Raw genomic sequence first — 17,834 nt, 5'->3', positions numbered from 1 at the left:
CTGACTAGGGTCAGCTCATCTGCAGATGGTAGCTCAAGGTGAAAGAAGACCTAGAACGTTTGCAGACACTGCTGAAGCCTGCCTCACTGGTTCAAGGCTCAAGGACCCCTCCCCACCACTTCCACTGTTGGGAGTTCTGGGCACCCCCTTTGCAGTCAAAGCACAGGCCTCGAGAACTGACTAGTCCAAGGTCAGGTTAGTTAATGACTAGGCAGCCACTGCCAGTTCACCACAAACACTTGGCGGACATAGAGCTGGGCTCAAATCCTGCCGTGGGCTCAGGGCTGTGCTGGTCTAGGGGTAAAGTGAAAACCTGTCCAGAGCCTGGCACTGCAAACTGACAGTAAAAACTACTCCACTGCCTCCTTCCAAGCACGACATTAATGACATGGCTTCCTGGGTGGGGGAGGAGCTAGGAGCACTGGGGACAGAAAGGAAGAAGGGGGTAGCCACCAAGGGGACTTTGGCCCCTCCAGACTTGGAGGGTCTACCTCATGGGGCAGAAAGCCTTTGGCTACTCCCTCTTCTCCTGGAGAGAAGCAGAGGACAAAAGGGGCCTTCCTCCCAAGGACCGAGAGCTAACCTCCCCCAGACCTCCGAGACTGGGCTAGGAGTCCTCTTTGCTTCCCATCTTGGAGCTCTGCAGCCCTGCAGCCTGCCAACCGCCAACTTCAGCAATGACTGCTTTCCCCAACCCCACCCCAAGCCCTACATTCTCTAGAGCAGCTCGCAAAGGAAGCTCGGCCATCCCTTGCAGTGCCCCTTTAATAAGACTGAATGATCTCTGGCCTAGGCTCCTTTCGGGCTTAGTTCATCCTACAAAGTATTATTCCTATTCTATAGATAAATAAACTGAGGTCCAGAGCAGCTAAATGTATCGCAAACCTATGGCGAATCCAGAGCTGGTGCTCTCCACAGGGCACTCTGCCACCTCTTTTGACCTTTGGGTACAGGAGACTTTTGTGCAGGAAGATTGCACACCTACCAAAGCCAAGGCCAGTGGCTAGGGCCTGGTGCTGGCCTCTGGCTCTGGCCCAGTTATTTGGCAATAGCCATCAGCTTCATGCTTAGGGAATGACACAAGCTGGGGAGGGACAAGGTTACTTTGTTTTGTTTGCTGGTTTGGGGTAGAACCTTGAATGTGGCAGACCCACCAGGTCCAACCCAGGCACAGAACTCAATGCTGGAAAGTCCAAGAAGAAGCCTGGAGAACCTCCACTTTCATCTCTGCCCAGATGAGTAAAACTGAGGCCAATAGCAGCCATCCTGAAGTCCTTTGTCCAACTGGCAAACCTAGAACTCTGGTCTACTGCTCCTAGCAATGACTATGCCTGTGCTTCCGGTGTGTGTGTGTGTGTGTGTGTGTGTGTGTGTGTGTGTGTGTTGGTGCTATGGGCAGGTAGAATGAGAGTCTGAGGAAGTCTGGCTCCTCTCCCTACTGACCCTAAGAACCCCAGATGGGCACTCTGCTCGTCCTAACCCAGCGTTGGGGGTAGCAGGGAACATGTGCTTGTAGACTACGCACACCCAGTGCTGAGCAATCATTTTTCCAGCTTCCACTCTACTTGGCAAACCTGGAGGTCAGTAGCTAGGCTGGGAGTTCACACCAATCAAGAACGGGTCAGGAGTTCTTGGGACAACTCGGAGCATGTGCCCTGTCCAAACGTGGCCATTCTCTAGCTCTGGGCCTCGAGTCACTGCATCCCCTGGTTTTTCAGGAAGATCTCCAAATCAGCATCTGAATATGAATTCTCGAGCACCAATACCAAATACAGACATGTAAAATGCACTGATCAGCACACTGGAGCTCTAAGCTGTATTATCCAAATGCTAAGACACCAGGCTGTAGGTTCAGCCGTGCTGGTGTGGCCAGAACAGGACAGCCCAGACTCCCAAAGCTGAGCCTAGAAATGGGGTCTCACAGCACATGGAAACACATGTCACTAAGCTGTCCAGCCACCAACCACTCAGCTCTCCACTGTGTGCCAGTCTAAGCCAGAACAAAAGCGGAGGTAGAGGTAGAAACAGCTGCCAAGTCATCCTAGAGTGGGACTCTGGGTCGGGGAAATTTCATATGATAAAGAATTAGAAGTATGGAGCTGAGCCAGGTATAGTGGGGGTGCTCGAGACGTAAATGAGGGCAGGCTGCAGAGAGCTGGGCTGCCAAGCTACTTTATTAGGGCTACTCAATGGGGAGCCGCTGCAGGTTAACAAGGAAAGAAAGTCTGCCTGCCAGTCCCCTTCTGGCCTCATAATGGTTCTTTTTGCTCTCAGTCATTTGAACTTCTGCTCTCCAACCTCTGCTTCCACTTTCTTGCCTGTGGAGTGTGAGACAAAGCCCTGGGCTCCAATCCACTGCACAAAATAAACTTCCAAGATGGCTAGGGCACACCTAAATGCTCCTGACAGTCTGGCTTCGATCTATATCCACCATGCCGGTTGCAGTGTATGTAGTTCACTATCACTCTCTCTGGGAAATGCCACAGGCTTGATCAAGGTCACCTAATCTTCAGGGCAACTGGCTTTTGAAATCCTCTCCTGGGGGTGACTGCCTTGACTGTCCTTGAGTCTGCAGGAGGCTCTGCAAGAGTGCTAACCCAGGCTACATCCTCACTCATGGGGCAAAGCTAGCAGTAGGGAAGAGTTCAGGCAGGGGTGATGGGAAGGCACCAGCTGCTCAAGTCTGATATGGGGTATCAGGTGTCTCCCGGGCAAGGGCAGCTGGTCCTGACATGGTCTGGACAAACAGAAAAGCCCAAGGATCTGAAGCCAGATCATTAGGAAAAGATGAGGGGAAGCCCCAGACTCCAGGGCTGGAACTTCAGAGGTTGCAATGAATGGATAAACGAACAAACTTCTACAGGGCTCTGTGTCCAAGGTCCTGCCTTCCCTGGCCTCTCTACTCATCTCTACCTGACTTCCCACCTGCCTGTGAAAGGCTGAGAAAACCTTCCTGCCTTTTCTTGGGTTACAACACTCCCAAGATCTTTCGGACTTTGTTGAGGCCCTCTTGCTTACAGATGCTTTGGAAAGCTTAAGCAAGAACTCAGACTCAATCCTCCATGTAGAGGACACAGTGTCCTGGTCCTGGACTTGGCCCGAGGTGTTCCTCGGGTCAGGAAAAGGGAAGAGACTCAGGTTTGCTGTCCTTGGGACTTAGAGGGACAGAAAGGTGCTGTGACCTGAAATGGTTTTTCACTCAGGGCACCTCCCCTCCCCAAAAACTAGCTGTTCGCTTTGAGAGGGCTTGCCCTCTCCCTGTTCTGCAGGGAGCACAAAGAGGGACTGGGTGAAGAGTGCCACTGAGACCTGAGTTGGGGTATGGGAGTCAGAAAATAAGAGATTTCCAACTCATTCTCTCAAACACGCCCCTTCCCTGTCCTCTCAGACAAAGGCGCACACCCAAAGCCCCAGCTGTCACCCAGAGCTGCAGAATGCAGGCACCTCTCACCTGTGGGCGCCCCAAATTTTCTCTTTCCTGGGGGGAGGTGACACTTAAGAACTCAGGTTGGCCTTTGGGAGATGATATCTCCATTTCTTTATTCTTCAAAGGACCTAAGGTCTAACGCTCCAGGTTCGCCTTATGGGGAAGACTCTACACCCTCTTCCCCAGGGCATACTCTCTCCCGGGGTCCGAAGCTGTGCCAAAAATCTTAGGGTTGGGGTGGAAGGTGGGGGAAGGGAGAGGAGGAGGGGGCGGCTCCTCCAAGCGAGACACAAAGAGACGTCCTTCAGCCTCGGCTCCATGGCGACGCTGAGGAGGGGGAGCGCGCACTCTGGACTTCCTTCCCCACCTGCGGGGCTCTGGGGACCTCGCTGCCACTCACCTGCCGCCCCTCACCTAGGTTCCACTTACCTGGGCTGGGGCCGCGGGGACGCCGCGGCAGGGGGCCTGGGCGCCGTGTCGGTCTTCGTCTGCCCGGCCCGAGAGGGGCTCAGGGCACCACCACCACCATGAGCAGGGACGCGAAAGGCGTCGCAAGGGGTTTGGTCGCCCGGGTCCCGAGGCTTTGGGGCGCCCGCGGCTTCTCGTTAGCAAGAGGATCTCGCTGTCCTAGGTTTGGAGTCCCGGTGTGCCGGAGCAGCGGAGAGGGGGGCTAGCGCCCCAAGGCTTGGTCTCTGAGTCTTGAGGTGTGAGGTTGTAGGAAGCAGATCTTGGGGGGCCCGGGTTGGAGCTGTCGCTACGTCCCGGCAGCCGCGTGCAGGGATGGAGGTCACTACTCAGCCGCTGGGGGGTTCGGGCGCCGCCGCTGCGAGCAGCCCGGCTCTGCGGGCTCCTGCCCCGGCCTGGCGCGGGCTGAGGCTGCGGCTCCGGCTTCGGCTCCCGCTCCGCCCGGCGCTCGGGCTCCAGCGCCGGCGCCCGCCCGGGCTGCGCTCCATCGCGGCCTCGCGGCTCCGCCTCCCGCCGGCGCGTACCTGCCCGCCCGCCCGCCGCTCCGCCCTCCGCCTCGCGCGCCGCCGCACGCGCCTTTGTCCGCCGCGCCGGGTGCGCGCCCCGCGCACGCGCACTCCCGCCGCGCCCTCCCGCCGGGCGCCGCGAGCCTGGACCTCCCCCCAAACCGCGGGAACCGCGCGACGCCCCGCCCGCTTTCCAGCCACGCCGGGTCCTAGCGTCCGCCCTTCATTGGCACAAGCTTCTTTTCTAGGTCAGAACCCAGGAGGGGGCCAGAACGAGGTTAGAGAGGGCTCGGGGGAGTCACAGAGGGTCACCTGGTCCAGCTGCTTGGTCCCTGAGGGGCCAGACTGTCCCAGACTATTCCAGCCTGTGCTTGTGGGGCGGAGCCTGGATCTGTTTCAAAGAAGAAAAATAAATCCGAGCCCTCCTATTCAGAATGCACTCACTCATTCAACTACCGGTCCATCTGTTCACCCGCCTGTCTGCCCCATTCATCCTTCTACCTATCTATCCGATTTCCATGGGACATCAGAAAACTACCAGGCTACTTAGAGACTTGGGGTCTCCCGGGTCGTGTATGGTTCAGGCAGAGCTTTCAAGCTCTGTTGTAGGGAGACGGTGAGGGTTTAAGGAATAGCTAGGATGAAAGGTGTATAAACAGAACGGAAAAGGGGGGCGCGCGGCGGCGGGGCGGGGTGTGTTCTTGGCTGAAGCAGCAGCTGTGCAAAGCCGCCCGGGTGTGAAGATCTTTGTTCATTAACCGGAAATTGTAGCCTGGATGCAGGTGGGGTGGACGAACAGAGATGGCGACAGAATGGGAACCACGAAAGAACGCATCCTTCCGGAGGCCCAATCTCCCATGCCTCATCTCTGCAGCATACTATTTTATTCGTGGGACAAAAAAAGCCCCCAACACACCAAAAATCTCTCCTCCTTTTAACCTCTGATCAGACTGTTTTCTCAAATCAGCATCCTCTCCCAGCCACTCTGCTTGTAGAACTTTTAGAGCCATGTATTGCAAACTCAGGTAACCTTAGGTGGAGCTGGAAAGATGGCTGATTAAGTAAAGTGCTTGCCAGGCAAGCACGAGGATTTGAGTTCCGCCAGTGCCATGACACCTGTAGTTCTAGTATTCAGAAGGCCGAAGCAGGAGGGGATCCTGGGAGCCAGCCTAATCTGATCGGTGAGTTCTAGTGAAAGACCCAGTCTCTAAATAAATAAATAAAGGAGGAGGGATATGAGACGCTGCTGAAGACCAGGGTTCAGATCCCCTGGACTCAGCTGTTGCTGGGCAGGTGTAGCAGCCTGTGATCCCAGCATTTAGGAGGCAGACAGGATCCCCAGAGCAAGCTGACTAGCAAGACTAACCAAATGGATAAGCTCTGGGTTCAAGTGAGAAACCATGCCTCAAAGTGGAGAACAAGTAAGAGGAATACGGCAGTCCACCCCTGTTTCCACGTGCACACACATGCATGCAAAAACACACATATGCATGCACACCACACACCCACAAAAAAAAAATAGTAAGTGGCCGGGGAGCGATTGAAGAATACGCTTCAATAAATTGTCAACTTCTGCCCTACACACACACACACACACACACACACACACACACACACACACATCTAAGTTGCATAAACTACAGACAGGAACTGGAGATGTGGCTCAGCCCTGGCATATGGAAGGCCCTGGACTCAGTCCCCAGAACTGGACAAAGAAACAAACGAATGAACACCCAAACCACAGACACCCAAAGCACAGACTTCTACTTGGCAACCTGTACTATTGATACTAATACTTTTAATTCCTTGCACACCGTCCTCAAACCTTTACTTAAATTATGTTTTCTGAAACCAGTCTTTGTGGCCACCAGCTCTGTTGAAAGCAATTTCGCCTAGGTTGTATTCCTAAAGAACTTGCCAAGCACTCCCTGTGCCCTCCAGGGTGAAGCCCACTCTTCTTACCCTGTACTGTGGTTTGAATGAAAGTGGCCTCCATCGGTTCTCAGAGAGCAGCACTATTAGGAGCTGTGGCCTTGTTGGAGGAAAGTGTGGCACTGGGGTTAGGCTTTGCTACCATGCTTCCCACCGTGATGATATTGGGCTGAACCTCTGAACTATGGGCCAGCCTCAATTAAATGTTTTCTGATAAGAGTTGCTGTGGTCATGGTGTCTCTTCACAGCAATAGACACCCAAAGACGCCCTGTGTTGCAGGCTGTCAGCATCTAGTGCCTGCTTGCCACACCAGTCCTGGCAAGTATCATGGCAACTGGTGGAACCTCTCTTCTCCATTCAGCCTGGGCATCAGCAAATTCTTCTGGAACATCCATTTCTTGCTTTCCCACGTCTTTGTGTATTTGGTTCCTTCCATCCACAACACCAACCTTGTCTGCTGATTTCCACACACAAGTTATCCTCTAAAACAATTGTGTGGCTGCCTGCTCTCTTCCACTCCATCCCACCCCTGTCAGGGCTTTCAAGTTGACCCTGTCTTTGTCCTAATACTTGCCAAAGGAGGTATTAGTGCTTCAAACAAGCAAATTGGGGGTGTCTGTGTGAGTGATAGGGTGTGAGAACAGGAGACTGGAAGAGGAAGGGTGTCTTCTTGTATTTTCTAACTGAGTCCCGAGACACTCAAAGCTTAGAGAGTACTTCCTCATTCATGGAAACAGGCCTTGACATGTTCTTGGCCATGGCAATTGCTATAGCTGGCTCTTAAATGGCTCCCAGAGGCTTATATCAAGAGCTTGGCCCTTGCACTGGAGAGATGGCTCAGTGGTTAAAAGAACTGGCTGCTCTTCCAGAGGACCCGTTTCACACAACTCTCTGTAACTTCAGTTGCAGGAGATCTTGTGCCCTCCTTTGACCTCGAGAACCGCTCATGCATGTAAGTAGTGCACAGAGACACGCAGGCAGTGCACTCATAAAGGAAGATAAAATAATTAGAAATACCTTTCAAAGCAAAAAGAAAGGCTTGGTCCTAAAGCTTTGTGCCATTGAATGGTAATGGGAACCTTTAAAGGGTGGGACATTTCAGGTAACTTGAGGACATGCTCTCAAAAAGAATTGTGGAATACTTTTCTCTCCTTTTGTTCCTGGCCATGATGTAAACAGGCTTCCTCTGTCACACGGTCCCATCATGGTGCACTGCCTTGCCACTGGCCCTACAACAGGGTCAAACAAATGGTTAAAGCCTCTAAAACCTTGGGCCAAAACACAACTTTCCTCTCTATAATTCTATTGCCACAGGTGTGTTGTTACAGCAACAGACCTCTGACTAACAGTTGTCAAGAGATACCCAGTTCAAGACTTCCTTGATTCCTCAATTGGGGCTTTGATTATCCACAAAGCAATTACAAAAAGTTTGCTAGAACGAATTGTGGGGAATTCCTTCTCAGTTGCTCTCTTAGCAATGCAGGATGGGAAGTCCTGATTCTCATAGGCCAAGGACTCTTGTAGGAAACACATACTGTCCTTAAACACAAGCTAGGAAGCTGTGGGCTCCGTATGTTTTGGGACTAGCAAGGAAGATGCAGAACCCTGTAGAATAGGGCAGGACCGACTTCACAAAGCAGAAAGTAAGAAAAGATAATGCACAATTTGGGTATCTGTTGATTATGAAAGCAGCTGGGCCATGGTGGCATATGCTTTTAATCTTAGTGTTCAGGAGGCAGAGACAGGTAGATCTCTGAGTTTGAGGCCAACCTGGTTTACAGAGCTAGTTCCAGAACAGCCAAGGCCACACAGAGAAACCCTGTCTTTAAAAGCAACTGTCTCGAAGAACAAGCAAACAAGAAAAAGAGAAAGCCAAGCACTTGGATCTGTTCGGCCTGGAGATTGGGTCATGCCACTAGGTGACCCATCACAAGCAGCCCAAGCCTTAGTGAACTCAGTGGTTAATTTAGACTGCACGTTGGGAGAGGAGAAAGTGAGAATCTGCTATGGCCGCCAGCAGCCTGCAGCAAGGTAGAAAGAGCTCAGCTTCTTTCTCTCGCCTTCCCTTTCAAACTTTTCCCATAGGAGGAGGCTCACGGGATCTGTGGAATTGTACAGTGTAAGTGGTGGAGGTGATGATGTCTGAGCTTCTGCCACTGAGACCTGCCCTGTTTGGGACTGGAATCAACCATCACCAGTAGCAGCAGCTGGGAACCAGCCTAAGGTTCACAAAGAAGTTTCCCATTTGCTTCCTGTGGCTGATCCCTAGTCTGGGGAACTAGGGTTGAGCAGTTACTTGGGCACATAACATTCTTTTGATAGCAGCTTTGTGTCCGGGACTCCCCACTGGCTTTATGGAAGCATTCTAGGCTCTTGCTGCCCTCCCCAACCCCCTCTTCAATTGCTAGGTCTCTTGCAATCCGACACTCCTCCAAGCCTCCTCTAGTTCCCTCCGAAGCATTTTCCACAGTAAATTGCTTGTGTATCTGACCCTACCTTGGTCTGTGTCTCAGAGGACGGAACCTGTTCGGTCTATCTGACCAGAGGAACAAGGCAGCTGACGAAAATGCTACAGTCCTTTGTCCTTGACACCTAGAAAGGTGCCCATCAAAGCTGCAATTTGAATAGTAAACTGTGGAGTTACAACTTGGCCATGATTTCCACAGCCACAAAGAATACTGGAAAACAGAGATCTTCATGCATGTTTTCTTTGCTCAAACATACAGCTTGTTCTCTTTTGAAATGAAGTCAGTTTTGTTTTGTTTTGTTTTGTTTGAAACACTGCCTTGCCATGTAGCTCAGGCTAGCCTTAAACCCAAAGTCCTCCTGCTTCCACTTCCGAAGTGTTGGGATTATAGGGGTACAGCACTGTACCAGCAACAATGGCTCCTGGGTAGCTAGGGACTGCCTCCCACACAAAGAAACACACAAGGCCAGGAAACCCAGGGCCTTCTGAATACTGAGTTCTCCCTGTGACTGAGTCAAGTTTCTACTTCTTGGGGTGTCGGTAGAGGAGATTTTAGGAGGAATCATGAAAGTCTGTGCTCTAGAAACTATACATCACAGCATTCAAACTACTAGATTCTGGGTAACATTAACAGCTAAAGAAAGTGACCTTGGAAGAGCTTGGATTGGGTATATTGGTCATCTCCATGCTGAGGAGGATATCGGAGCATCTTGGACTACAGCTTTTGATCTTGTCCTGGTCATTACACAGAGGCAATCCTGAGTCATTGGCCCATGTACAGGAAGAACTGCCTCCCCTGAATGGCTACCCCATGCCTACAGCACTGATGCTGGTGACCAGCTCGTACAGCTAGTGATACTGGTGACTGGGTAATTCAGGAAGAAAATTAGGTTTAAGATGACAGATATGATGTCATTTGGGTGCACAGATATGGAAAGTACAGGCAACTGGAGCAGAAATGTCCAGGGCCCTGAGGACAGAGATAATCAGCTTCTGCTAGGGTTCCACAAGAACTCAGGCTGGCTCAGTGAGAATCAGGCATTCGGGATGCAGTAGCTGGGGGCAGGAGGTCTCTGAAATCTCTGTTTGGAATTCATCCCACGGGAGCATCAGAGTGTTCCAGCAGTGCTCTTGTGCTCTCTGCCCCACGTGGAAATACAACTGGGACCGTGGGTGGCCAGCAGGAAGCCACTGATGCCGACAAGTGCCGTATGATGCAGTTGGAGCAAAGACCTGCTTCTCTGTGGTTCTGCAGGCCTGCTGTGCTTTGAGGCAGGAACTCTGCTCCTTACCGGTGAGCCAGCCAAAGGCAGTAATGTACTGTCTGTAATATAAAGGCAATGTCTGTAACGTCAGGGAAGTGGCTGCTCCTGGAATAAATTCAAGATCTGGGATTGGGAGGAAGGGTTCTGATGGGATCCATGTTGGCTGTGGTTCATTTCTTAGTAAAGATATGGGATGTGAAGATGACAATCCATCAGCATTGACCTCCGTGGCAAACACCACTCACTGTGACTACACATTTTTCAAAACAATTGAAAATCACTCTGTGAAAGTTTTAATAAACGTGATTATTTTCCCCCTCAAGACAATCTCACTGTATACACGAGGCTAAAGCAGAACTCAACCTCCCAGGTGCTGACATCACAGGTTCATCTGCCTCCTTCGCTCCCTCCCTCCTTCCTCTCTTTCCTTCTTTCATCTGGTACTGACTCTCAAATAGCCCACACCAGTCTTGAACTTGCTGTATAACCAAGCATGACCTTGAGCTTCTTCTGATGTTCTTGTCTCCACTTCTCAACTGCTAGGGCCACAGGTGTGCATCACCAGGCAAAACTTGGAACTTTTCCACCCTGGGAGTCTGTGTTTCCTAAAGCCAGGTCCTAGAAATACTCAGGATAAACCCCAGTGAGGAGGCTCCCACCTATATATAACCCTAGTGTTTCAGAGGCAGAGGCAGGAGAACGGTCAGTAGTTCAAGGCCAGTCTTGATTTATCAAAGAAGACCCTGCCTAACACACACACACACACACACACACACACTTACTTATGTATGTATATATGTATGTAGGTATGCATATATTACACACACACAAACACACACACGCATACATATCTATATCTATATATACATCACTTACACAGAATGACCTACCTCATTGGTCATGCTTAGAGAAGCAATAGGAATGGGGAGACCTTGGCATTTTGGCATTGCTGGCCCTTACCACCCTGCTGTCTGGTTACCATAGTGATAGATGCTGTACTCTTCAGGCTTGGATGCAATTGTTACTTAGGTCAATAAGCACCTGATGGGGCCCAACCCCAGCCACCTTCACTGCATCTTTGTAGTCCTCTGACTAAGGCATAGACTCTCAGAGCTCACTCCGTTCCCGCTCCTGGAGAAGTGACCCCTGGGAACACAGGCATTTGTAAGGGGTCAAGTGTGTCTAGCACACATCCCAGGAGGCTTGGAGGTGGGGGTGGCTTCAACAGTGTCCTAGTTTGATTTCTCTGAGACTGAGTTGAGTAAGTCCTTGATCTGGTAGAGGACCTCAGGGAGGGGAGTAGAAAGAGCAGGAAACAGAGACAAGGTGTGTATCATGGAGTCCGCCACCACTGCAGAACCCACACAGCCAAGCCCACTGAGGAACTCTGAGACAGCGCAGGACATGCTGGCCACATCCTGGAGGCAGGAATGGATAAGAGCTGCTGGGGTGGGAGTAGGGATGGGGGTGGAACCAGGAAGCCTTCAGGAAAAGAGATGAAGATGCAAAAAGCTGGGAAGGAGGCCAAGGACATCTGGGTGGGGCCTGGCAGGGACTGCCTCACATGCCTGCATTTGGAACTTTCCTGAGCTTGGCATGATGCCCACGCAGTCCAAGCAGCACAGACTCCGTTACCTAGCATCTGTCTACACGTTCTGCTCCCAGAGCCCCCGTTTCCCTTTAGGAACCTACATTCCTTGCCATCCCCTTCATAACTCAGGGGATCTGATGGTGATGGTGTCTGACTCCTGGGCTGGTCTTGTGACCCAGCCCCACCAATCAGTGTATAACACCTTTCCTTGGCTACAGGGGTCCTTTCTGAGACCACAGTGAAAGGCTGAGTGTAAGCCTGGAGTTGTCCCACCAGGGAGAGCCTCCAGAGGAGGACACCAACCAGCACAGCAGATGTAGAACTGAGATGGGGACAAACCTAGTCATGAACCCCTTGACATCATCCCTGTGTGCCTGAAGACTTGAACCTTTTAGTTCTGTGACCCAGTAAAGTCCCCTTTGAGTTTATTCTATTATTATTATTATTATTATTATTATTATTATTATTATTATTACGTTGGCATTCTGCCTCCATGTATGTCTGTGTGAGGGTGTCAGATCACCTGGAACTGGAATTAGAGACAGTTGTGAACTGCCCTGTAGGAGCTAGGATTTGAATTTTGAATCCAGGTCCACTGAGCCATCTCTCCAGCTCCCTCACCCCCTTTGAGTTTAAATCAGAGAGACTTGGATCTCTGTTACTTACAAACCCAAGTTCGCTCTCTCTCTCTCTCTCTCTCTCTCTCCTTTCTCCTCCTCTTCCTCCTCTTCTTCCTCCTTTTTCTTTTCTCTTCTGAAACAGGTTTTTTTGTGTGTATCCCTGGGTGTCCTGGAATTCACTCTGTAGATCAGGCTAACCTAGAGCTCAGAAATCCTTCTGTCTCTGTCTCCTGAGTGCTGGGGTTAAAGGTGTGTATGGCCATCACCCAGATGAATGGGAAGTTCTAAAATGGTTAAATTCTGCGAGTGAGTTAAACAGCTGCTCATCTGACCCAGGTAAACACCACTTCTCCATTCTCTATCCTTGCTTTTGAGGCAGAGTCTCACAATGTAGTCCAGGCTAGCCTCCAACTTGACCTCCCTGACTCAGTTGCCCCATTCTCTATCCTTGCTTTTGAGGCAGTCTCACAACGTAGTCCAGGCTAGCCTCCAACTTGATCTCCCTGCCTCAGCTGCCGTAGTGTGGGATCACAGGTATGTGCCATCATGCCCAGATCTACATGCCTTTCCTCGTCCCAATGCCCAGCACATTCCTCCAGGACTCCAGACTGTAGAGCCTGACCCGGCATGGTACTCTCCCGGGCTATCTCCACCCTCCCTTCGATTCCTCAAAGTCCCACCCCTAGCCTCTTCACAAGGTCACTTGTGTACTTAACAGACACAGACTTGGGGCAGGCTGTGTTCTATGCATACTAGCATCCAGACCTCTCCACACAGGGGCTGTCCCTCTATCTCAGGGCACAGACAGAGGAGAGGCTGGATGGAGCTTTCAGATAGCCTGGGACTCAAACCCGTATTGCCTCTGGGGTCCAGGCCCTGGCATCTTCTCATGTTCCTTAGCCCAGCTTTCCCCAGCCCTCCTTGACACCAGCTCAGGCTCATCTCGGTCCATTTCCCCTCATTCCATCTGTTGCCCTGACCTGTTTTCATCTCTGCCTTGTGCTGCTGCTACGAAAAGCAGAGTCCTGGTGTCCTGTGGCAGAGAACAGGACACGAAGGGAAGGGAAGACCTGGGTGCTGAAGGCACTCGGGCAACACCTGCAGGGTTCTCAGCCTGTTGGGGGCTTGGCTGAACCAGGGCCTGGAAGAGAGACAGGCATGGGTGGGAACTGGAGGGGGCTGGGTGGAGCTGGGCCTGCAAGCCCTAATTAAGCGAGTTAATTAGGAGGGGAGGAGAAGCCTTGTGGGAGTTAATAAGCTTGGCTAATTAAGTGGATCCTAAAGAATGGCTTGGATTCGAGTGGCTGGGGAGGTACGAGGGGTTAGCCAGAATGGAGGACAGAGAATGAAACACAGGCTCCTCCCAGGTATCACCAGGCTGTTCTCAAGGTCTACAGCTACCCACCAGACCTAAGGACACTACCACATCCTGCAGCTTCCCCAAGTATGGTCTGAAACCACGGGCAGCGTCTGCAGCCCTCAGTGAAGCCATCACTATTTTGGTCACTATGGTTCTAAGGTCACTACTGAGCTCCACGGTGTTCCTTCTCACCCATCCTTTGGAAGTAAAAGGTAGAGCCCCATTTGAACATTTCAAAGAGTAAGAATATAAATAGAGTCTAGGCTTCTAGATTTTGCAGAATAACCACGGACATGATCCATGCTGGTCAAGGACCGTGGCTGCTGATCACTGAATGCCCCCACACCCCTGAGGTTCCATGTGCAACAGGTTTCCGACTAGTTCATAGATGTGACAACAGAGGCCCAGACATCCAGTGGCTTGTTCCAGCCAGTTCTTAGCCTGTTGCTTAAGCTACAGGGACAAGGTCAGATGCTAGTCACCTCAAGGCTTTTGTCTCAGGTTTGCTCGGCCTGGCTCTCCCTGATGTGGCGTCCAAAGTTCCCTAGCACTGAGAGCTCCAGTAGACAAAAAAGTCTAACCCCCACAATGCACCTGTGCATTCTAGTTACAGACCCTGGAGCCCGGGGGCTGACCTGTGCTGCCCGTGTTCAGAATGCAGGGCAGAAGACTCTCTTTCTCCTAAGATCTTTTCCAAGTGGCTTTCACCTCTATTTAATACCGTACTCCCCTGGGCAGGAAGACATTCGCAGGACAGTTGCCTGGGGCCACCCTGACAGTGATCCATCCAAATGCAGTCCCCAGTGGAAAGGTTCTATCAGCCTTCAGTCACAGAGCCAAAGACAAACAGATGGAAAGATTCAAGACACCAATCTCAGGGTGCTTAGCTCCAAAGGTGGGCTCTATGCTTCTGTGTTGACAGGTCCAGCAGCCCCCTACACTATCCCACTCAGGCCTGGTTGGGTCACTTGGTACAACCAATGCCTTCACTGCACACTTTCATCTACCCACTAACAGGCAAATAGTTCCTTTGTTTGTTTGTTTGTTTGTTTGTTTGTTGTTGACATAGGGTCTCACTGGCCTAGACTGCACTATGTAGACCAGGCTAGCCTTGTACTCACAGAGACTTGCCCACCTCTGCCACCCAGGTGCTGGGTTTAAAGACCTGCACCACCATGTGCAGCCAGGCAAATACTTTTATCTTTTTGTTTTCTTTTGCAGTTCTGGGAATTAAATTCAGTGTCCCTGATATGCCAGGCAAATTCTTTCTACCTCTGAGCTACAGTATACCTACAAATATTTATTACGTTCTCCCACACCGTTTGCAACTCAACTAACAACACAGAAAAGTCTCTGTCTTTGCAGAGCTTCTGCTCTAGTAAAGAGAGACGGTGACAAATAGGACACTGAAGTAATGATACAGGTCAAGGCATTAAAGTGGAAAAAAAAAAAAAGAGCCAGGAAGAGGGCGCATGGCATGCTGGGAAGTCCTTGCAGAAATGGTGGTCTCTGAGCAGAGACTAGAATAGGGTGAGGGAGGAACGTGCAGCCCAGGAGCCAGGCCAAGGAAACAGCTAGTGCCAGGGCCCTGCCGTGCTTGGGGTGTTCAGCAGTGATTTCAATGCTGGGGGCCTGGGACAACAGGGTCAGTAAGAGGTAACTGGAGCCACTGGAAGCTTTAACTTTGATGGAGGTGGAACTCTTTTGATCAGAGAAGGGTTTGGGTGTTTAAGGAAAAGCTGGGGGTATGTAGGGAGACTTTATTGTGGGGGAGAGAACTCAGAAGCACCACCCGGGTGTGGGAAGTACAGAGGGCCTTGTGCTCACAGATAAGCATGAGGGAACCCAGGAATGTTATTAAACACACAGGGTTGTCTCTTCAGGGGGAGATGCATGATCTGGTTTCCACCCAGAAGGCTGGGAGTGGACATGATTAATAGCCTGGTGACTCTCGAGATATCTGTGTGGCTGAGGCCACACCAGATCCTCCTCCCCTGGGCCCTATCAGGAGCTTGTCAATCTGTAGAACCTATCTTCGTGGAAGGTGTCATGTGGAGTCCATCTATAGATCCCCATCGTTACAAAAGATGCCACTAGCACTTTACCAAGGGTTCGCTGTAGCCGTGTCTTAAGCCTTATTGTGTGTACAGGGTTGAGTTATCACCGGGAAATGTCCACTAAATTGTGCTATGTTTAAAGATGCCTGAACTAAACTACTGAGGGTCACGCTGTCAAAGTTTGAACCAACACTGGCTACTTAGTTGTACTGAGTCACAACCACCTTCTTGCCTCCCGTGGATCATCATGGAGGGCTGTGGTGCTGACAGACTGTAGGCAGGGTCTGTGAGAGAGTCGCTGACCCATGCTTGGGGCTCATCTCCACACAGCTGTGCCTAGGTTAGCCGTGTGGGAATGTAGACTCGGGTTCTCCGTGTGGTAGCTTTCCAAAGACCTTGCAAATTTTGCTCCAAGAGCAGAATGCCCTGGGTTTTAAAGTGTTGGCTCCTTATATTTTTCTCCTTTGAGTCAGAGTCTGTCTGTACAAACCAGGCTACCCTTGAACTCAGTGCCCTCAACTCACTATTTTGATGTAGCCTTCCCCCCCCAACCCCGCCCCAGAGTTGGGACAATATGTATGCATCACTACAAACTACATCCATTTTATGGCTCTTGAAACCACAATACAGAACAGTTAAGTTACTCTGCCAAGTTCACATAACCTACAAGTAGTGGACCTAGAGTATATGGTTTCAAACTCTGAACCTGACCAGTCATTAGACTGGGGGTGGGGGAAAAGTCAAGCTTGAGCAAACAGCGCCTTGCAGGGACAATCCCTGGAAATATGAGCACAGGGCTCCCTCTAGTGGCCAAAATTCTACAGTGCAAGACAGGCCAAAGGATCGCAAAAGCAGCCCTACACCCTGACACATTATTCCTTTCTGGGAGCGAAGAGCACATTTTCATCACTTGCTCCCCATCACCTAGGACATTTAAGTCCGGGACTGGTGCCTCTGGTCCACTCAAAGCCTCCTCTTTGGTTATGGTTGAACAGTGCCAGACCCAGCACATCTTGTTCCCCTGTGTGTCTTTCCCCATCTCTGTCAAGAACTTTGTCTCTGTCCACGCTGTGGTCCTGAAGCTCTGCCGCACATTGTGATGTCCTAGGAGCCTTCAGATGTCCCAGGCCCCAGAACAAATGACTGTGTTTAGACTTGTGAGGGACAGAGTTTAGAGAACAAAGTCATGTCAGAGAGCAGTCCTCTCATTGCCTGGATGTCCTAATGTCACCTCTAACCCACTCTGCCCCTCGGGACCATGTCCCCAGGTACAAGCTCACCCATCAATCACTCATCTTACCCTAATCTCTAAGTCAGTAGCTTCCTCACCGTTTCTGCCCTCTATCTACTCCATGTTTGTCCAGTTCCTCTGTGTGACAGCCCTTTGACTGCTTAGAGACAGACACCCAGTACAAGTTTATATTCTTACTGCCTGGCTGCCGGGTAGCCACCACAGCTCACCTCGTCCTGTCTGGGATCCACTCTCCATCACTACACTGATTATCCTGGAAAGTGCCCACTTGCTCCCCTACCCATCACCCACCCTCTTACTGCCTGCATCAAGCAAGTGGCTTCACCAGGGAGAGCCACATCCCAAGCAGTCATGTCCCTTAACCTCTAGAAGCATGGCTAGAGGGAAAAACTCACTGCTGCTGTCTCTGAGCGTTGCTACCCAAGCTTCCTTCTGCCTATGCATGAGTCTCCGGAGGATCTCAGTGAGGCCAGACATCCTGCACTTCAAGGTAGCTCCAGGTGATGTCCATGTGGCTTCCATAGACCCAACACTACACGGCAAGGCATGGATGACCCTTGCCAATGTCTCTTCTCTCCTCAAGGCATGATGCATGGGGATATGAGTCACCACACTGACTCTGGCTACCAAGCCACGAACCTGGCAGCCACCCTGAAAATCAGTATGGAGGTCAAAGCCTGGAAACAGAACTAGCACATGAAACAGCAAAGGAACCTGCCAGCACAACACAGAGACACGTGCATACCCTTGTGTGTCGCTGCTCATCAGGATGCTCACCAACAGAGCGACAGACAAAAGGTAAGTTATATGTATTACAAAGGCAGAACTCATATATATGATAAAATGATATCTATTACTCTGCATACTAACCAAGCACCAACAAGAACAATA

General features: G+C 51.0%; 1 protein-coding gene across 2 annotated transcripts in view; it reads right to left on the bottom strand.

Annotated features, from left to right (window-relative positions):
• Sbk1 (SH3 domain binding kinase 1) overlaps positions 1 to 17,834 on the bottom strand; it is a 44,917-nt gene that overhangs the window by 17,552 nt on the left and 9,531 nt on the right. Inside the window, 1 exon segment of one of the 2 annotated variants that reach the window (NM_147135.3) lies at positions 3,857 to 4,343. The exons of the other annotated variant lie outside the window; for it this stretch is intronic. The gene's annotated coding sequence lies outside the window, so the exon portion shown is untranslated. 2 annotated transcript variants of the gene reach the window in all.

Source organism: Rattus norvegicus, chromosome 1, assembly GCF_021556685.1.
Source record: "Rattus norvegicus strain SHRSP/BbbUtx chromosome 1, alternate assembly SHRSP_T2T, whole genome shotgun sequence".
Classification (NCBI taxonomy): domain Eukaryota; kingdom Metazoa; phylum Chordata; class Mammalia; order Rodentia; family Muridae; genus Rattus; species Rattus norvegicus.
Note: the sequence above shows the minus strand (reverse complement) of the source record. Positions and strands in the feature narration are given on the sequence as shown.